This window comes from Orcinus orca, chromosome 2 (assembly GCF_937001465.1).
Source record: "Orcinus orca chromosome 2, mOrcOrc1.1, whole genome shotgun sequence".
Classification (NCBI taxonomy): Eukaryota; Metazoa; Chordata; class Mammalia; order Artiodactyla; family Delphinidae; genus Orcinus; species Orcinus orca.
Window position 1 is genome coordinate 100805501 of NC_064560.1, and position 21126 is coordinate 100826626.

At 45.9% G+C, this 21126-nt stretch overlaps 1 protein-coding gene across 2 annotated transcripts in view; it reads right to left on the bottom strand.

Annotated features, from left to right (window-relative positions):
• The window catches only part of MYZAP (myocardial zonula adherens protein), a 132230-nt gene that overhangs the window by 101985 nt on the left and 9119 nt on the right, over positions 1–21126 (bottom strand). The window contains exons 2-4 of one of the 2 annotated variants that reach the window (XM_033437009.2): positions 14240–20618; positions 9293–9619; positions 1781–1913 (exon numbers count right to left, since the gene is read on the bottom strand). The gene's annotated coding sequence lies outside the window, so the exon portion shown is untranslated. The remainder of the gene's footprint in view (positions 1–1780; positions 1914–9292; positions 9620–14239; positions 20619–21126) is intronic. The other variant, XM_033437008.2, reaches the window with a different exon arrangement.

Genomic DNA, 21126 nt, shown 5'->3' on the forward strand with positions numbered 1-21126 from the left:
GTTCCCCACGCAGGCTGTCACTAAGGGCTGCAGGTGGTGCGTGTGGGCAGATGCCAGGCTCTGGCTTATGACACAGCACACCCCCCCCATGCCAGGCCAACACCTAAGGAACTGCAAGAGAGAGGGGAATGGGAGCCCCCAGAAAGTGGAAACGGAGAAGAAGGAGGAAAACAGGAAGACAAGTAGGGATGGAAAAAACAATGAAAAGGTAGATCTGGCAGAGAAAGGAAAAAATGAAGTCATAGTCTAGGAACTAGGACTTCTATGAAGGGTTCTGGGAGGAGATCAAAAGGAAGGATTGACCCTTTTTGAAAGAGGAGTCAAAGGCCAAGCACTTCTGCCCCCGCCAGAAGTCCTCCTGGTCTAGAACTGTGAACAGGAAGCGGGCAGACGTGGGGGGGTGGGGAGTGGGGAGTGGGACGGGGCTCTGGTAGGGACAGCCTCCCTGCTTGTTCCCTTTCAGCACTGCCCCAGCCAACTCTGGGCCCTCCCTGAGCACTGCTGACAGAGGAGTGCCACCGGGCTGGAGGGAAAAGGTGTTAGAACTCTCAGCCGCCACCCATTCCCATCCACAATAATAGCCACATATGCCTAAAAGCTGTCCTAAATTTCTCTGCTGAAGCACAGGTCTGTAGAAAATTCTAGATGCCTGTATCCACACCCTCCATTTTCTTGAAATCAGTCACTAGATTGCACCTCCTTCTCCCATCCCAGCGCCTGGACTTCTCTCTCACATGTTCCAGCTTCTGCTTTCTGAACTGTCGGTGTTACTCTCTACAAAACCCTCTCCAGACTCTCTATCGGCATCTTTTGTTGAGGAGCTTATGATGGGACCCATTTCTCCAGCAAAGTCCTGAGTGGCAAAGACTACCTTTATTTCTTGGCAGAACCAATCAGGAATGGAATCACTGAGCAGGACACAGAAGAAGTGAGCCCAAGCGATGCCTGGCTTGCTGGTATTTTTGCCCTCTGCACTCTTATGTCTCTGGGGCTTCTCTTTTTTTCCCCCTTCCATTCAAGTGTCACAACATCCCAAAGTCCTGGCATATTCCCGTTCTGAATGCCAAACAGAGGCCAAACTTTCACAATACAGAAAGGACGCAGTTCCAACCCAAGGACAAGGGTATTGAATTACAAAGCTCCTCTGGATAAAGTAGAACAAGAAACACCCCATATTCACCGGGTGTCTGAGAAGCAGAGAACAGGGCCTAGAGATAAGGAAAGCAGACTGAGAGGAACCCAATACCCCAGCCAAGTCACCCAGATACGCAGAATTTATAAACCTGTCTAGACGCAGGGGCTGGAAGCTGCTGCTGACCCACTCTGGGGAATACAACTCGTTGAAGACGATCCTGTGCTTACTGTGTTAACTCACGGATGAATGTGCAACTGGCAGGCTAATAATAAGTCAATTCATTGAACAAATAGGTACCAAGCACCTACTACGTACAAGGCACTGGGGACACAGAGAGGAGTAAGACAGACCCTACTTTCTGGGAGCTCAACATCAGTTTGGGAAGAGGGATGTGAACTTAGCAAAGTACAACGCTAGCAAACACTTATACAGCACTGTGCTCAGAGGCTTAAAATACATCATCTCACTTAACCTTTCCAGCAACTCAGTGAGGAAGGTGCTATTATGTCCCCTATTTTGCAGATGACGAAATCACATCACAGGGAGGTGAAGTAACTTGCTCATGATACCAACGCTGGTAAGTGGTGGAGCTGAGCGTCACCCCGAGTCAAGATGGCTCCAGAGTCTGTGTCCTTGACAGCTCACCTCCTATACTGGGAGAGGAGCCAGACTTGAAGTGTGTCCAAAGCACTCTAGTGGGCAGAGGACAAGGGAATCCAAGGCGCTGAGCTGCAGAGAGACGGAGGGCTCCTCTGGGAAGGCGGCATGGAAGCTGGCACTGCAAAATGAGGAGGGAAAGGTCAGGGCATTCTAGACTGGGAGTCAAAGGAAACAGTGAGGTCAGAGGGTCCGGGAAACGTGTGTTAGCCTCTCTAGCTTAAATCTCAGAACAAGACGGAATGGCTGGAGACAAAGCAGGCTGGGGTTAGACTGCAAAGGGCCTTGAATAAAGTGGAGAATCGATCTGCAGGTGATGGGGAGCTAGTGAAGGTTTGCGAGCAGGGCAGTGACAGGATGGGCAGCAGAGAGAAGAGTATGGATGGAGGCAGAGACCGCAGGGCGAGTGCTTTGGGGTCTGTGGGAAAAGTATTGATAAGAGATAAAGAGGCTCTGAACTAGAGGAGCCAGCGGTGGTGGAAAGGAAAGGAGGGGATGGATTCGAAAGGCAGAAAATCAACAAAACTGAGTGACCAACCAAAAGTTGGAGGATTTTTGCAAATTGTACGTTATCCTAGTGCGTAGGGGAGGAGAATCAGTAAAGAAAATGGATGGATAAAGGATAAGTGATTCCCTTTCTTAGCTCTGGGGCTTTGTTGTGCGTTAAACAAAAAGTCTGGACACCCAGAGGAAGGCACCCTCCTGGCTTTTCCAAGTAGCCAAATGGGCTTGTAGTAGAAAACTTGCAGATGCAGAGGTGGAAATCTTGTGTATTTATTTTTTCAGGAAGACATCCTGGTGACTGTCTTTAAGAGGAAGCAGGCTTCACCCAATGTCAAAAAAAAGAAAAAATCACAGAAGGGACAGAGTAAGTCAGGTGAGAAATGTTAAAGGAATTAGGGGCCTTCCTGAGCATACGGTTCAAAGAGCGTCTCCTTTTGCCACCCCTTACGTTTTGTTAACATATAAGTAATACCTGTATTTGAATCTGTAACAAAAATAAAATCACTAATCTACAAAAAGGAATTTTTTTTCCTTTTTTTTTTTTAATAAAAAAGCCCTGGGCTTCCCTGGTGGCGCAGTGGTTGAGAGTCCGCCTGCCGATGCAGGGCACATGGGTTCGTGCCCCGGTCCAGGAAGATCCCACATGCCGCGGAGCGGCTGGGCCCGTGAGCCATGGCCGCTGAGCCTGCGCGTCCGGAGCCTGTGCTCCGCAACGGGAGAGGCCACAGCAGTGAGAGGCCCGCGTACCGCAAAAAAAAAAAAAAAAAAAAAAAAAGCCCTGAAATGTTGCTATGTATACTCATGTAGAATGGCTGATACATCTATTTATGCTATGACCACCATCTTGGGTGGGGAATGAGTTTTCCCAAAAGCAGACTTTGAACCAAGGATCCATGTGCAGGGGATTATTGAGGAAGTGCCCCCAGGAGAAACCAGGAAGGGAGTGGGAGCTCAGAAAGGGGAAGAAGTCAGCAAGGGCACCATCTTAGGTAAAGTTCCAGATCCAGCCTGATCCCACCGGCAGCTCTGGAATGTCAGTTGCGCCTCAGAGTGAGTCCTGCCTCCAGACAAAAGAGCTGGGCTTTCGTACTCCTTCACTAGTCTGTCATTTTCTCGAACGGGGTAGAGGAAGTATATAGCTCACAGGCACTGTGGCACTCCATAGGGGCAAAGAACCTCTATGTCCCTAATAAACACAGACTATTAGCATCAAAGCTACACGCAAGCTGGGAAACAGACACACACAGCTGGTAAAAGACGGCTGAGAATATTTGGGTGGGCACCAGCTGTGTCCACGATATCTACATAAAATATGGATACATATACAGATACCGAGGGGTAGACGATAACATCACTGCTCAGAGCAAAGATCTCTGGAACAGCAATAACCTTAAACCACGGTATGGCCCAGAGAGTCTGGTACAAAACACTGTGAGTACAGAGAGTCTGAAAGGGTCAGAGGAAGGAACACTCCAACTACGGATGCAAGAGGCAGGATCCCCAAATTCAAGAGGCTGGAGCAAGGAGCAGAATCTGACAAGATGGAATGCAGCAAGAATACATCTACGGTCGTTACCTTGCATCCAAAATCAACAGCAACACCAACAGAGGACACAGGGGACCAGGCTTAGTATCCACAGATAGTACTAAGGCTATCCGTGGAACTCAGCTGGGCCAGTAGCTCCACAGAAGCCCACCTCTCTATGACCCAGCACATGTCCTCTAATTTCAAGATGACTTCGGAGGAAGGCAGGGTCTGGAACCAGAAAGGCAAAAGTCCTCACTGGGAGGTGCTGGACCATGCCTGGGAAGTGGCCTTCAGCTCTGGTGCCACGGTTTAAAGGAACAAGGACCATCCAGATGATTTCAGAAGAACACGACACAGATGATATAAGAACTTGACACTAAATAATGAGATTCAGGTGGCAGAACTGGGAATATTGTCCCTAGAGAAGAAAAGACTACGGTCGGGGTTAGGGGGGAGGGTTGTTTGGTGACTTCAATTCTTGAAAGGCTGGCACTGTGGCAGAGTGGTTAAACTTGTTCTGTGTAACCCAGAATGTAGAATGGGGCCCAGTGAGAGCTACAGGGAGATGGAGTTCAATGCAATCTAAGAAATACTTTAATAGCCAGAGCTAGCCAAGGAGAGGGGATCAAGGAAAGAAATTGCTAAGGGTGGAAATGATGGGCAGGACCAACTTGTGAGGCAGACGGGGCATTCCCCATCACTAGAGTGTGGCTCTAGCGGGCGCCCCAAGCCTGGCTGCACGCTAGAGCCACCTGGGGTCATGGTAACAATATACTTCTGGGCCCTGACACTCTGATTTAGTGGATCTGGGACGATGCCCAGAAATTCACATTCTAATAAGCTTCCCAAACTTCTTCTTATGCCATCAGCCGGCATTTGTGCAAGGACCAGGGTGAAGACATCTCATCAAGGATGACTGGAGAGAACTCAGGCATCAGGTAAGGAAGGGGGCATAGAGTAGATGCAGTTAGTCCCTTCAAATTCTAGAAACGTGTGGCCCTGGGATTGTGGAATTCTAGGTTTTGCATCGGGGAAGTCAGTCTGAGGAACAGTGTTTAACACAGGGGGACTCTGGAGCCAAACTAACAGGAGTGCCTATTCAGGCTCTGCCACATATCAGCTGACGGGTCCTGGGTGCGTCATCTCCACGCTCCAAGGCTTCACCTCCTCTCCTGTGAAACGGGAGATAATAGTACCACCTCTTAGAGTCACTATGAGGCTTGAATGAGAGCATAACATATAAACGGTATGACTACAGTATGTCGTGAAGTCCCTTCTAAAGAAAACTATGGATTGCCCGGTCATGTGTGGGGTAATGCTGAGTGTATAGAGGACGGAACACTCCTTTAGATTTGGAACAACTTCTTCAAAGCTAGTATGTTCAGTGTTCCATACCACTGCTAATGTAAGACATTTGGAAAACAATAAAAGCGATTCTTTCCCTATATTTGGTTTGCTCTATTAAGAGAGATTGATATAGAGAACTTATCTGCTCTTAGCATGTAACAAAAGAGGACCATATAACTTCACAACAAAACAGCATTCATTATTTTTTAATCCTAAGAAGACCAACAATACTCCTTAACATTATTTTCTGCCTTTAGACCGCTAATGAATTCATGCAAACAGGCCTTCTCTCACTGCAGCTGCTGAGGCAAGTATACAATTTACTATAAAACATGACATAGGGATATGAACAGTTACTTCTCTAAGTTCAGTTTACACTGGCCCAGGTATCCCTCTGTCCCCATCCTGCCGGTGGGGGTCTTTCTGATACACCACTAGTCACTCCAGGCAGGGCATCTGTATGTAACTGTGAAGATTGTTCATAGCAACAGGACTTCAGGCTATAAGAGGGACTGTCCCCTTGACAAGCTGTGCCCCCAGCACTGAGCTGTGTCTGCCAGAGGAAGGGATGCCATTTCTAATCTACACACAGCCATGTGGGCTGGTGTGGCCCTGCCTGGAATCGGGGGGCCCAGGTTATTTCTGTGCAAAATCCCTCCCCGCAAAAACCCCATTCCGGCCACAGCCCTCCCCAGTTCAGTTAATGAGGACTCTTGCTCTTCTAGGTGTTCAGGCCAAAATCCCTGGAGTCATCTATGATTTCTCCTTTTAATCTCATAGCTTACATTTTATCTATCTGGCTTTACCTTCAAAGCATCTCCAAAACCTAAACCCTTTTCATCAGCAACATTTAAGCGACCATTGCCTCTCCTCTGGATCCTTGAAAGAGCTTCCTAACTGGTCTTTTGCCTCCACCCCCCTCTAGTCAGTCCATCCACAACACGGAGGCCACTGTGATCCTTTTAAACCCACACTCCTCTGTGTAAACCCTTCCAATGGCTTCACAGCTCTTCAGATAAAAGCCCAAGTCTTGAGCACTCGGTTTGTCTCCCCTAACTAAGATCCAAGGTCTACGAGGGCAGGGGTTTTCATCTGTTCTGTTCATTCCTCTAATCCCAGTGTCTACAACAGTGCCTGGCACAGAGCACACATTCAGTAGATCATTCTACAGTGAGTGAGTGGTTCTTTGCCATGGTCCCCAGGGCTGCAGCATGTTCAGATCAGTCCATTCCAGATGCCAGCCCCTCTGGAGAGGGGTGCTGTTGGGATCCATTGCTCACAGACCTGGAAGAACATCTACTTCTGGGTCCAAACCTTCCCTGATGTGGTTACACTTCAGCCTGCCGCCTGCAAGTCATCTCCTCCCCCTCCCCTTCAAGAGCAAATGTCACCGATCTTCCAGTACGTCAGGGCTTTAAGGAACAAAAGCAATCCTGATTTGGACCTACACAAAAGGCCTTGCAGCAGGGCAATAGAAAGGCTTGGGGAAAGACCGGGGGACATGGAAAAACAGTTACAGAAGTAAAAACAAGGGAGAAGTTAATCACTCCATCAGTTATGCTGTGACACACCTTAACACTGGCTTGCACCCACTAGTCCCCATGTCACTCTCCTCCAGTGTGAGTGAGCCCCTCATGGCAGAGACTACTCACTCATCAGAGCAGGTATCTGTGGCCCAGAGACGAACACAATGCCAACACCCCCGCCCCCCTGAAACTGGCAGAGGAGCAGAGGGGAGCGGAGGGCCTGGGAGGCAGCAGCATCTCTCCCCCGGACACACTGGTTCTCTGCCTTCCACACAGAATGTCAGGGCAGCCCCTACCTCATCAGCTCTCTCAGCTGGGTCACATCACCATGACCCTTCCTGAGAGCCACTCAGCTACCCCTGTGCTGGTCAGAGCCAGGAGCCTGGGGAGTGAGTATCATGGTGCTGTGGGTTTTCAAGTCCATTCAGGGTGGATAAGACAGGGTCAGACAGGGTTTGCTACAGGGGCAGCAAGGGAACTTACCCCGGCTGTAGGCGCTGATGAGGACACTGGGTTTAGCTGAAAGAGGAGAGGCTAGGCACGTAAGCAGCTTGTGGTTGCAGCCCCAGGTAGACTGAGCCCAACAACAGGGAATCCCAGAAGAGGCCTGGGAAGCACCAGGGTGGCTGCCAGAGAGCTGCGGGGCTACAGGCAAGAAGCAGGGCTCAGTACAGATGACCAACATGTCCCAGTTTGCCTGGGATTTTCTTGGCTTTAGTACTGGAAGTCCCATGTCTCAGGAAACCCCATTAGTCCCAGGCAAACCAGGACCAGAAACAGGGAGCACTGCCACACCCCAGTGTGCAGAAGGGACACTGCGGAGATACACAACAGTGACGCCAGAAGAGTGACCCAGACAGGAAAGCCCAGTTATAAAACACAGGACGGATGAGAGAAACTGAGCTCAGAAAGAGGTGAGGTTGAGTCCCCTCAAGGAGGTTAAAAGGTATTCCATTTTTAAAAGTTTCTGCAGACAAGTGAAACCAGGCAGATACAGGTTAAATGAAAGTAGGCAGATTTAAGATAGGACTTATTGCCCTCAGGTAGCTGGAGCATCTTCCAAAGATAACTAACTGTGCACTGCTTCTCCAGCTTAACTGACCACAGGATGCTCCCTGCCCATGGCATAACTAATACAAGCAGCCCACAGGACACTAGCAAAACACAAAACTCAGCTGGAGAGACCCTGCTCTATCTAAGGCAACTTTTTCAGAAAGCTGCCTTATCTGGCAAGAGAAGTTCACACAGAGCCCGATTACGTGAGTAAATAACTGTCCAGCCCCGAGAGGCAGGTCGGAGGGCAAAGTCACCGTTCAAGACAGGACAGTGAAAGCTGAGCCCTGCTGTCTCCAATACAGTGCTGGGTCTGGAGTCATCCATTTATCAGAGGTTAATGTACTGAGGCTTAGGACTGTTCACGCTGTAACAAGTGCCCCAGCTGGAAGTGAGCTTATCCAATAACCCTTTCCCCAGAGAAGGGAGGGACCCATCTAATGCCAGGAGTGAAGAGGTGAAGAGAAGCCGGCACTAAACACTGAGCAGGTGCATGACAGGTAGAGCGCCCCCGATGGTGCTCTACGGCTTCCACGTTTACCTTGACCATGGTTGGAGAAAAGCAGCTGGATTTGACCTGATAGGGAGTAGGGAAGTACAGAAGGGTCTGGAACAACACCGAGCCTTGACAGGCCTGGCACGGGCAACGCAGCCTCACTGTGGGGAGCCTTGTGGAAGGACTGCTGGGGCCCTTGGGGGAAGCTGGGTGGTCGTCTTCTTCAAGCGCAGTTTGCCCTCCCATGGACAAGTCACTGTTAGTAGAGCCCTTGAGTGAGTCTTCAAGGGCTCATGTTTAAGTTCTTATTAGGTATGAGGTATAGACCTACCCAAGGAGAGGTGGAGAGACCAATGGACTGGAGGCCAGGAGACCTGGGTTCCGGTGGTGGCCCTGACCCTATCTGCGTTCACCTGAAGTCACGTCACCTCTCTGGGGCTTCATCTCCCTGTGATAACGGAGGGTTTTTGGACTGGATGTGCTCTAAGGCTGCTTTTTAGCTTTGACGTTCCAAAAGCATCAATAAAACGATCCCAAACACTTCTTTGTTGTTACGTATTGGGGTTCTAAACTGCCGTTTCCCCAGAGTTGTAAGCAGTTTAATCTTACAATGGGTCAGGCCTCTGGGGCACTGGGCAGAGTTGCAGGCTAGATTCCTGAAAAAAGGTAGATGCATGTCCATCACTAGATGTTCAGATCACAACGCAGGAGGAGACGCCTGCACGGGAGTCCTACACCCTCCACATCCTAGAGCCCAGCAGCCTTGGAACATGGCTTTCCATGCTTTCTGGAACATGGTAGGTACCTTTACACTTCCATGCCTCCACATGTCTTGGGCTCCCTGGGACACACGCTCTGAGGTAGGCTTCTGTGCAGAAGGGTTTTGGGGGTACATACCTCTCCTGGAGTGATGGGACCAGGAATGGTAGAGGAAGGGGCTGACCTGAGAGGCCTCGGCTGAGCCTGTGGGGCTGACCCTCCGCAGCTGGGTTGGCCCTTCAGTGTTGTGCTCAACTGAGGCAAGGGGGCCGGCCCTTTGTACTCACCTAATGACCAATCCCTGGATTCAGGCTTCCCCTGGGGAGGGAGCCTAACATTGGGCAAGGCAGCTCGCTCCAGCCAAGGGCAAGTCCGTTGAGCCATCAGCATCCATTGCTCCCGGCCGCTGGGGGAGTGAGAGAGCGGTGCTCAGCAGCCTGCAGCATCCACCACAGTGCCTTTGCTCATGCTCCTCTCGCCCCTTCCTTATCTCCCCAGCTTCGCCCCTCCATCACTGCTGCTGCAGTGCTTCTCCCAGCGATTCAGCATTCTTTGCAGCCCTATTCCTCAAGGCTAGGGCTGCCTTATGCACCTCTGTGATGCCTGGCAGGCAGCTGGAAGGAAACAGAATATATTGACTAAGAGTGAGGTCTCTGCATCAGACTATGAGTTCAAATCCCAGGGCTACCCATTGTGAGGGTAATCAATTTCCTTCCCTGAGCCTCAGTTTCCCAACCTGTAAACTGGGAGAAATGGCCATTATCGCTGCCTTTTAGGTGGTTAGGATTAAATGAATGATATAAGTAAAACAACTGGCACATGGAAAGTGCTTAATAAAGGAGAGGAGCAGAGACGGCTGTCTCCGGGAGCCTTTTCTACTGCCTATTAGCAAAGGTCTCATTATTCAGTTTTAGGAAGGGAATGGAGAGGAGGAGCTGCAGGCAGCTGTGAGCATGAGAGGGCCTCCTGGGGGAGGTGTGCGGGGGAAACGAGGCCAGAAGCTGGGGGGTGTGGTGGTCAGAGCACGGGCCACTAGGAGGACCCTGAAAATGGAGGAAGGAGCTGCAGGGAGGACCCAGGGCAAGCTCAGGAGGGCTGCGAGACCTGCGTCCTGCTTCAGATGTCATCATTGTCTTAGTCCTTCATGAGGACGTCATCTTCACAAACATCTCTGAAAACACTGTCTCCACAGTATACGTTATCTCCCCCAAACAACATTCTCGGCAAATAAGCAGACAGACATATCACCAATGCCAGGCATTTCCTCCCTCCCCAGTTTACATTTCAGGACAATGTGTTCATTACTGTTGCCTCACAAGGGCCACCCTATAGACCTCTGAAAATAGGAAACAGCCTGACAGAGGGGGCTGGAGGGCCTGACTGGCCCGCATCCTGTCTCCCACAGGGCTAGACCCAGCTGGATACCCCAGGAGAAGCCCACTTCCTCCCCCTCCATCCTCTCCCTCAACAAAACCATCCAAGAAAGAAACATGTCCCTGTCCTAAGAGAAGAGAGACCTTTGTCCTGCCTGTAAGAGGGTGAAAGGGAAGGTGCACCGTGCCTGGACACTTTTAACTCTCCAGCTTTCCTTGCAAATTTCCACACAGGCCCCCAAACGTGACTCTGTTCAACTTGTTTATGTTCGCAATGTGGGTATTTTATTTTGTGTTATGTCATTTTATTTCATTTTTCTTAAAACCCTACAGGGTACAAACAAATCTGAACACGCCATGACTTAAAACCCCTTAGAGCATCACTATGTGTTATAAATATTTGACTAAAATAAAGCTGCCCTCAGTTCAGCAGGCCTGGCATATCATTCAGGCTAGTTTAAAATGAGGATTAGAATAGAGTGCAGGGCTTCCCTGGTGGTGCAGTGGTTGAGGGTCTGCCTGCCGATGAAGGGGACACGGGTTCGTGCCCCGGTCTGGGAAGATCCCACATGCCGTGGAGCGGCTGGGCCCGTGAGCCATGGCGGCTGAGCCTGCGCGTCCGGAGCCTGTGCTCCGCAACAGGAGAGGCCACAACAGTGAGAGGCCCGCGTACTGAAAAAAGAAAAAAAGAAAAAAAAAAAGAAAAAAGAAGAATTGAGCCCAACTTCAGCCAACTAAAAACTAAAGTAAATTGTACTACCTAGCAGAACCACATATTTTCATTCATTCGCTTATTTAGCCGTCTATTCATTTAATAATTCAATGATAAATGTATCAAGTACATCGTGTGGTATTGTATTGAGTACTTTCAAGGTGCCAAGTATTGTCCTAGTGCTGTGGGAAATGCAAGGATGCGTTAGAATCATCCCCTCCTGCAGAAGCTTACAGTCTACAAGGGGCAGTGGAGAACAGGGACCAGGCTGCATGAAAGTATTATTCATTTGGAGCCTAAGACAGTAGCAGAAGATGTGAGGCAGGGAGAATGGCGGGGAGGGTAGCTGGGCTGGCCTAACACTCATATATACACAGAACCCTGGTTGCCATGAATTTTGCTATTAAATTTTACCCCAAATTTTTAAATGTCACTGAAGCATTTTAAGCAGAGGAGTTCCATGATGACATGTTGCCATCAGACTCTAAGTGGCCCCTCAGTTGTATATCCCCAGCCATCAGTACGTGTCACATAAAAGAAGCTCAATACAGTAAGTCCCCTACATATGAACCTTCAAGTTGCGAACTTTCAAAGACGTGAACACGCGTTCACATGTCCAATCATGTAAGTTAGTTCACGGGCCTGGAGTACATTGTCACGTGCATGCATCCTCTACAAGAGGTTGTGCTTTTGTGTACTTTACAGTACTGTATAGAGTACAGTAATACAGTATCTGTATCTCAAGCCCAGGATGTCCAGAAGCAAGAGGGTAGACAGAATTGAATCCAGCAAGGAACTAGAACCTGTACCATCAATGTCAGGAGTGAGTGATATTGTACTATAAGACTAAAAATGTTTTCTTTATTTTTGTTTGTTTTTTATGTATTATGTGTGTGAAAAGTATTATAAACCTATTACAGTACAGTGCTATACAGCTGATTGTGTTAGTTGGGTACCTAGGCTAACTTTGTTGGACTTAAGAACAGAGTGGACTTACGAACGCACTCTCGAAATGGAACTCATTCGTAGGTAGGGGACTTACTGTAACTATTTGTTGGGGAATGAATCAGTGCATGAAGATGTTCGAGAATAGCAGAAGAGATGGAATCTCTAGAGATGAGAGGAATTAGGACCTTGTGAAGTTTGGGAAGTGATTGGAACACCCACAATGACAATCTAAGAGATAATAAGCAAACATTGGTTAAAATGATTGCCAGGCTACTTAACATCATTAGCCATCAAGGAAATGCAAATAAAAACCATAAGAAGATACCACTTCACATATACTAGGACGGCTATAATCAAACAGACAGATAATAACAAGTGTTGGCAAGGATATGGAGAAATTGGGACACTCCTACACTGCTGATAGGAATGTAAAATGGTGCAACCACTTCAGAAAACAGTTTGGCAGCTCCTCAGAAAGTTAAACAGAGACCTAACATAAGACCAAGCAATTCCACTCCTAGGTATATACACAAGGGAAATGAAAACTGTAGCCATTCACAGACGTATGCACAAACGCTCGTAGCATCATTATTCACAGTAGCCAAAAAGTGAAACAACTCAAACGGCCACCAACTGATAAATGAATAAACCAAATGTGGTATAGTCATGCAATGGAATACTATTTGGCCATAAAAAGAAATGAAGTGCTAATAGACGCTACAACATGGATGAATCTTGGAAATATTATGCTGATTTAAAAAACCTCTTCTCAAAGGACCACATATTGTATGGTCCCGTTTACATGAAATGTTCAGAATAGGCAGATCTAAAGAGAAAAAAAGGTGTGTCCACTATGGAAAACAGTATGGAGGTTCCTCAAAAGAAATTAAAAAGAACTACCATATGATCCAGCAATACCACTTCTGGGTATTTATCCAAAGAAAATGAAAACACTAACTTGAAGAGATAAATTAATTAAGTAAATTAATTTTTAAAAAAAGAAAGAAAAGATAAATGCACCCCCATGTTCATAGCAGTATTATTTACAATAGCCAAGACATGGAAAACAACCTAAGTGTCTATCATCCGATGACTAAAGAAGATGTGACATAAATATATATGTGTGTGTGTGTGTGTGTGTGTGTATATACACAGACACACATATACATATGCACACACACACACACACACATATGCACACACACACAACGGAATATTATTCAACCACAAGAATAAAATCTTGCCATTTGCAAAACATGGATGGACCTTGAGGGCATTATGTTAAGCAAAATAAGTTAGAGAAGGACAAATTATCTTGCTCATATGTGAAATCTAATAAAACAAAAACCAAGCTCATAGATACAGAGAACAGATGGGTGGTTGCCAGAGGAAAAGGTTGGGGGGATGGGCAAAATGGGTGAAGAGGGTCAAAAGGTACAAACCTTCCAGTTATAAAAGTCAGGTGGGGACTTCCCTGGTGGCACAGTGGTTAAGAATCCACCTGCCAATGCAGGGGACACGGGTTCGAGCCCTGGTCCGGGAAGATCCCACATGCCGTGGAGCAGCTAAGCCCGTGCGCCACAACTACTGAGCCTGCGCTCTAGAGCCCGCGAGCCGCAACTACTGAAGCCCGCGCACCTAGAGCCCATGCTCCACAGCAAGAGACGCCACTGCAGTGAGAAGCCCGTGCACCGCAATGAAGAGTAGCCCCAGCTCGCCGCAACTAGAGAAAGCTTGTGTGCAGCAATACTAAAAATCAGGTAAATTATATGGTATGTGAGTCATATCTCAATAAAGCTGTTACCAAAAGGGACACACTGACACACGTATTTGTGGATAAAACTTTTACACACACACACACTGATGGCCAGGCCATGGGGAGGCCCAGTGGGGGAGTATGGTGACTCTGTAGCAGAGACAAGCAGTCTGATTCTCAAGCTTTCTCTGAGCAGCCCAGGTGGCCGGGGGAGAAAGCAGGTGAAAAGACAGAGCCGATAACAACTAAGCAGAGCTAACAGTTGCTGAGAGCAACCATGAACCAAGCACTACAGAGAGCTTTACCCACATTATCTCATCACATGTACATGTACTTAGATGCACATACATAATTAAATATCACATCCTTCCCAGTGAGGTAGGTGCTCTCATAAACCCTAGCTTACAGATAAGGAAATGAGTTCTGGAAAGATGAAATAACTTACCCCCAGTTTCACAAGCTGTAAGGAAGGTGTGGAGACACAGCCCGGGCAGCCTGCCCCTGAGCACACGCACTTAATTCCTGATCAATGCCGCCTTCCCCAAGGGTGGAGGTCGAGGAGAGTGGGATGGTAGCGCACTGGGAGGGCCCAGGTGCCCGTGGTCCCAAGGAGCATGGAGAACTGGTTCTGTGGGTATGCCAGTGGTGTGCAGAGCTGCAGGAATTTGTGGAATTTGTGGTCACCACTCTTAGTTCTTGGTGATGAGATAATTTAAAGCTTGGTACATTCCAAGGTGAGGTGTAAGGAGGGCTGATCATGGGGGTTGGTCGTGGGGCTTTGACCGTGATGATAGGTTGCTCATCATCCCAGATGGAGAAATAACTGAAGTCGCCCAAATCTCAAAATTCTATGAATTTCAGAGGGATGTACGTGCCAAGGACATATCCCTGCAGGAAAGTTAAGGGAAATTCCATCACTTACCAACCAAATGTGGAAACAAAACATGCAAGAACCAGGACCCTGAAGGACACAATGACTTCTGTCAGAGCTTCCTAAACTTTCCATCACCAGGGACACCAGGGGTATCATTCTCTAACAATAGCACATTTGGAAAAACTTCGTCTATCCCATTACATCTTAATGAATAATTAACTTTTCAGCATTTTCATAAGTCAGAGAGACTTACAATTAATTGCCAGGTGGAGCTTCTGATAGTTGAGACCATCAACCTTGCCTGGCTGGGTTGCTAGAAGCCTCGAGCCAAGAAACACTGATCTCATTGGCCAAGGCATCAGTACTTGGGAAGCTGTAGAATTTCTTTCCGTCAGGCTTTCCAGAGTAGTGGAATGGCCTTCAGGTCCCCTGAGAACTTCTGCAGGCCCCTAAGGGTACATGAGTCTTCTGTCAGGAACACTGTCCTCACCTTGTCTCCTGTGGTTAGGGCTGGTTTGTCACAGGCAGAGTAGAGAGGGGACAGCTGTGGATTTTACCAGGGTTTGGGACCCTGAAAAACAAGGTGCTGTTTAACACTAAATGGAAGCTAAGGCATCAGGATTGCACAAACACCTCTCCCCAGCTTTCTAGAGTGATGCCAAGCCTGAGTGATTTTGTTCTTTTCAATAAAGGCAATGTGTTACGTCTAGAGTCTAGATTGGTGATGTCCAATAGAAATATAACGTGAGCCGTCTTAGTAATTTTTAATTTTTCTAAGAGTCACATTTTTAAAAAGTAAAAGGAAGGTGAAATTCATTTTAATAATATATTTTATTGAAGCCAATATACCCCAAATATTATCCATTTCACCATTAATATTAACATTACCATTAATAAGAATAAAATAGTAATGAGATATTTTGTATTATGGGGATACTAAGTCTTCAAAATCCAGTGTGCATTTTACACTCAGAGCATATTTCAAGCTCTCAGACTAGCTACACTTCAAGCTCTCAATAGCCCATTGGGGCTAGTGGCTATACAGCTAATCAAAGAAGGAGCTTGAATTGGGATGCCTTCCTCAAACCCCAAGTCAGTGCCATTTCTGCTGCTTAAGCCCTGTGTTTGTTCCAACACAAGTAAATGACTTCTCTGCAGACATCCCTACAGCTCCCCCAGTCCAGCCACCCATGCAGGGCATGGCTGCCTGCTGACGCCTGGGATCTGCAGGGACATCCCAGGACCAGCAGGCCGCTTGGGGCAAACAGGGTCCAGGGCCCTAAACGCCATTCATTAGATGACCCCTTTCAAGCTCCTAAAAGAGCATGTATTTCCCACTGGGGCCTCCCTTCTGACTTTCCAGAACTTGGCATTCAAATTGGGTTTATCTCATCCCCTACCAAGCGCTCCCCTCAGGTGCAGACTGAGGGGCTATGAGGGGCTATTTCCTCGCCTGTGAACTGGGAATCAGATAAACAAAGCAGACACAGGCAGGGGAGCATATAGAAGCAAAGGAGAGAAAGAACTTTCAGGGTTCCCTGTGGTGCCCCAGTCCCTGCTTCAAGTTCCCTGCCCTCTGGCTCTGTGAGACATCCCTCCTACCCCAAAACAAGTTCTCCTTGTCACTTATGGTAATCCCCGTGGGATTACCCCAGCCCATATGCTCCTGGATTTTGTAGATTATTGGATCAATTGTACAAACAAACTCTAAAGAAAATCAAAGTCCAGAGGCAAATAAGTACAAAGAATTTATCTTGAGAGGAAAAATTGGGATTGGCTTCAGACAGAATCGGGTTCAGATAGTGATTCTGCAACTACTTGCTGTTGACTTCATTAAAAAGAATTTAAAGTTATACATATCCATGGTTTTGAAAGTCCAGTGGTTCTACAAGCTTTTTAACAAAAATGAGCATTCTCCTGCTCCATCTTCTACACCCTGATTCCCACTCTCTAGACACAGCTGCTTTTAGCTACTTACTCTGATATTTATCTCTGTATATTCAAACACGACACTTACATGGCTATATCTAGATTCTGTTTAAATTTTAGATCTTATCTATTGGTTTTCCAAATGGAAAGAGGTTTTGGTCTCTTAAATCTCCCTGCCCACTTCCCCTCCTCCATTCTCCAAATAGAGCCATATTATAATTTTGGTTAAATCAATATTCAGTGCTTATACCCTATGGCCATGTGATTATTAGACCATAAAGTGCACGATATATAGTAATACCTTCTTTCTTAGACAACTTTGTGTTTTTCCTGGAGTTAACAATTGTCACTTTTCTTCATTTAACTTTTTACGTACTTATTACTAACTCATCACTAACTTTCCTTCAAAAGTAGCAGTCTCTCAGTACGATAAAATTCATTTGGTCCTGTACCAATGGCATCTTTTTCTGGAGACAGCTCCCACCCGACTTCCTGGAAGAGCCCTCCATACTCCTGCACTTGCCTGGACTGGTGGTTCTCCAGGCCAGTCCCACAGCGCCACTCTGGGTCTCCTCTTACCTTTGTCCTGGGCGATTCTCCAGGTATGTTTCCTGGGATGGATCACCAGCTTACTTTAAGTCTTCCTCTTCCTAGGATAATCTTCCAATTTTGGAACCACCAAGGGTAAAAAGGAATTAAATTTTTCAAGATTTGGCTTTTTTTTTTTTAGATTGTTTGAGATTTTTCTTGTTTTTTGAGGTAGGCTTGTATTGCTATAAACTTCCCTCTTAGAACTGCTTTTGCTGTATCCCATAGGTTTTGGATCATGTTTTCGTTGTAATTTGTCTCTAGGTATTTTTTGATTTCCTCTTTGATTTCTTCAGTGATCTCTTGGTTATTTAGTAACATATTGTTTAGCCTCCATGTGTTTGTGTTTTTTACGTTTTTTTCCCTGTAATTGATTTCTAATCTCATAGTGTTGTGGCCAAAAAAGATGCTTGATATGATTTCAATTTTCTTAAATTTACTAAGGCTTGATTTGTGACCCGAGATGTGATCTATCCTGGAGAATGTTCCGTGCACACTTGAGAAGAAAGTGTAATCTTCTGTTTTTGGATGGAATGTCCTATGAACATCAATTAAATCTATCTGGTCTTTTGTGTTATTTAAAGCTTGTGTTTCCTTATTAATTTTCTGTTTGGATGATCTGTCCATAGGCATAATTGAGGTGTTGAAGTCCCCATTATTGTGTTACTGTCGATTTCCTCTTTTATGGCTGTTAGCATTTGCCTTACGTATTAAGGTGCTCCTATGGTGGGTACATATATAACTGTTATATCTTCTTCTTGGATTGATCCCTTGATCATTATGTAGCATACTTCCTTGTCTCTTGTAACATTCTTTATTTTAAAGGCTATTTTGTCTGATATGAGTATTGCTACTCCAGCTTTCTTTTGATTTCCATTTGCATGGAATATCTTTTTCCATCCCCTCACTTTCAGTCTGTTTGTGTCCCTAGGTCTGAAGTAGGTCTCTTGTAGACAGCATATAGATGGGTCTTGTTTTTGTATCCATTCAGCGAGCCTGTGTCTTTTGGTTGGAGCATTGAATCCATTCACGTTTAAGGAAATTATCGATATGTATGCTCCTATTACCATTTTCTTAATTGTTATGGGTTTGTTTTTGTAGGTCCTTTTCTTCTCTTGTGTTCCCCACTTAGAGAAGTTCTAAAGCTTTTGATTTCTTCATCAAGTCTGAATGAGATCCTTGCTGGGTAGAGTAATCTTGGTTGTAGGTTCTTCATCACTTTAAATACAACAGGCCACTCCCTTCTGGCTTGTAGAGTTTCTGCTGAGAAATCAGCTGTTAACCTTATGGGAGTTCCCTTGTATGTTATTTGTCGTTTTTTCCCTTGTTGCTTTCAATAATTTTTCTTTGTCTTTAATTTTTGTCAATTTGATTACTATGTGTCTCAGCGTGTTCCTCCTTGGGTTTATCCTGCCTGGGACTCTCTCCACTTCCTGGACTTGGGTGGCTATTTCCTTTCCCATGTTTGAGAAGTTTTCGACTATAATCTCTACAAATATTTTCTTGGGTCCTCTCTCTCTCTCTTCTCCTTCTGGGGCCCCTATAATGTGAACGTTGTTGCGTTCAATGTTGTCCCAGAGGTGTCTTAGGCTGTCTTCATTTCTTTTCCTTCTTTTATCTTTATTCTGTTCCATGACAGTGAGTTCCACCACTCTGTCTTCCAGGTCACTTATCCGTTCTTCTGCCTCAGTTATTCTGCTATTGATTCCTTCTAGTGTAGTTTTCATTTCAGTTATTGTATTGTTCACCTCTGTTTGTTTGTTCTTTAATTCTTCTAGGTCTTTGTTAAACACTTCTTGCATCTTCTTGATCTTTGCCTCCATTCTTTTTCCGAGGTGCTGGATCATGTTCACTATCATTATTCTGAATTCTTAGTCTGGACGGTTGCCTATCTCCACTTCATTTAGTTGTTTCTCTGGGGTTTTATCTTGTTCCTTCATCTGGTACATAGCCCTCTGCCTTTTCATCTTGTCTACCTTTCTGTGAATGTGGTTTTTGTTCCACAGGCTGCAGGATTGTAGTTCTTCCTACTTCTGCTGTCTGCCCTCTGAGGATCTGGCATTTCTGAAGTTGTCTTGGTGTTTTGGATATGTACAGAATTCTAGGTATGGAGAAGTAATTCTCTCTCTGAATTTCGAAGGCATTAGTCCAGATTTTCTAGTTTATATTTTGTTTTTCTTAAGAAGTCCGACACTATTCTCATTCCTAATATCCCCTTCCCCCCCCGGAAGATTATAGGGTCTCCTCTTTGCCCCTAGTGGTCTGAAATTTCACCATTACATGCCTCGTGTGGATCTATATTCATGCATTGTGCTTGGTGCTCCGTGGACCTTTTCTGTCTGTACATTTGTGTCTTTCAGATATGGGGAAATTTCTCAAATTATGTCTTTGACACTTTTCTCCCCTCTATAATCTCTGCTCCATCTCTACGGAATTCCTATTATTCAGATGTTAGACTGTCTGGAAGGATCCTATCATTTTATTATGTCTATTTTCCATCTCTTGTATGTTGTTATTGTTCTACTTTCTGGGTGATTTCCTTAACTTCATCTTCTCTTTTTCTTTCTGCTCTTAAACTTTGAAGTCCAAGGATTATTTCTGTTTTCTGAATATTCCCTTATTACAAACTCCTGTGCTTGAGTATGTATTCTCTGGTGATCAACTGATCACAGGACCTTGATGTTGTTGCCCAAGGGTTGTTTCCTTCTGCTAGCTAGACTGCCTGTCTCTTCCCAAGCTCCTGTTGTTTTGATGGGGCACTTCCAGTGGGGACTCTTAACCCTCAGCATCTTTAAGTTCTATGTCCTGAGCCGGTCATCTTCCCCAGAAAGGAATCCTACAGCCTCCTGCCTGGAAGGTATCAACCTGGCTGCCAGTGCTCTTGGAGCAGGGTGGTGGAGGGGCCGCTGGTCTCATCATTCAGCATATAGATTATAGCTCAATCCCCAGTGTAGCGTAGTGCCCTCTCCTCAGCTGTGCAACTGCCCAAAGCCAGCAGCTCCAGGGAACCAATGTCTAGTCTTCTGCTAGGATGAAAGAGGATCTGTGCAAATTTTCGACAAATCCTATAGTTAGCCCCATCTGTACCATTTTCAGAGGATTCTTCATACTTCAAGCTTCTTTCACTGTCTGCTACAACATACCATTCTCTGGTCTGTTAAACTGACACATGTCCATCTCGTTTCAGCTCTGCAGATTTTATTGCTATTGTTTACTGTCCTCTTCTTATTGCGGTTGTTCTACAGTCATTAAAAAAATCTCTTGAATGTGATGTTTTAGCAGAATTTCAGGAAGGAGTAGTGGTAAACTAGTGCATTCAACCTGCCACATTTAACCAGAAGTCTCACTGGGTCACCTGGGCGAGCTACTTCATGCTTCTAGGCCTCTTCTTCCTCATCTGGAAAAGGCTGCCAGTAATACATACCTCACGGAGCTGTTTTAAAAATAAAATAAGGTAATGTTTGTAAAGCATGATGTATGGTTTCTGGTACATAAAATGTACTCAGTGCATAGAGTTTACTCTTTTCAGTTACCAGATCCACCCTGAGAAAATGGCATGCAACACAGCAAAAAAAATATTCAGGTTAGATCAAGTACAACTTCCTAAATTCATAAAAATTAGATCCTGGAAGTAATTATTTGTCAAACATGTCATCTTTCCACACTCATAATATAAGAATATGGTAGACAGCCACATCCTGGGTCATTTTAGATACAGTCCTTTTTGGAAACAGAACTGGATGAAATGACCTCCGAAATTATAAGAGATCATCTTATAAAATAATCTCTGATGAATAAGTACCACAGGGAAATAGAACAATGGTAATATGGCAGCCCACCGTTCCTGGGAATTTGAATTGCTTTATTTCCAGGCTGGTAGCTTGTTGGAATATTAGAACTCTCTGAGTGATATAATGCTAGGATAGGAAACATACAGATGG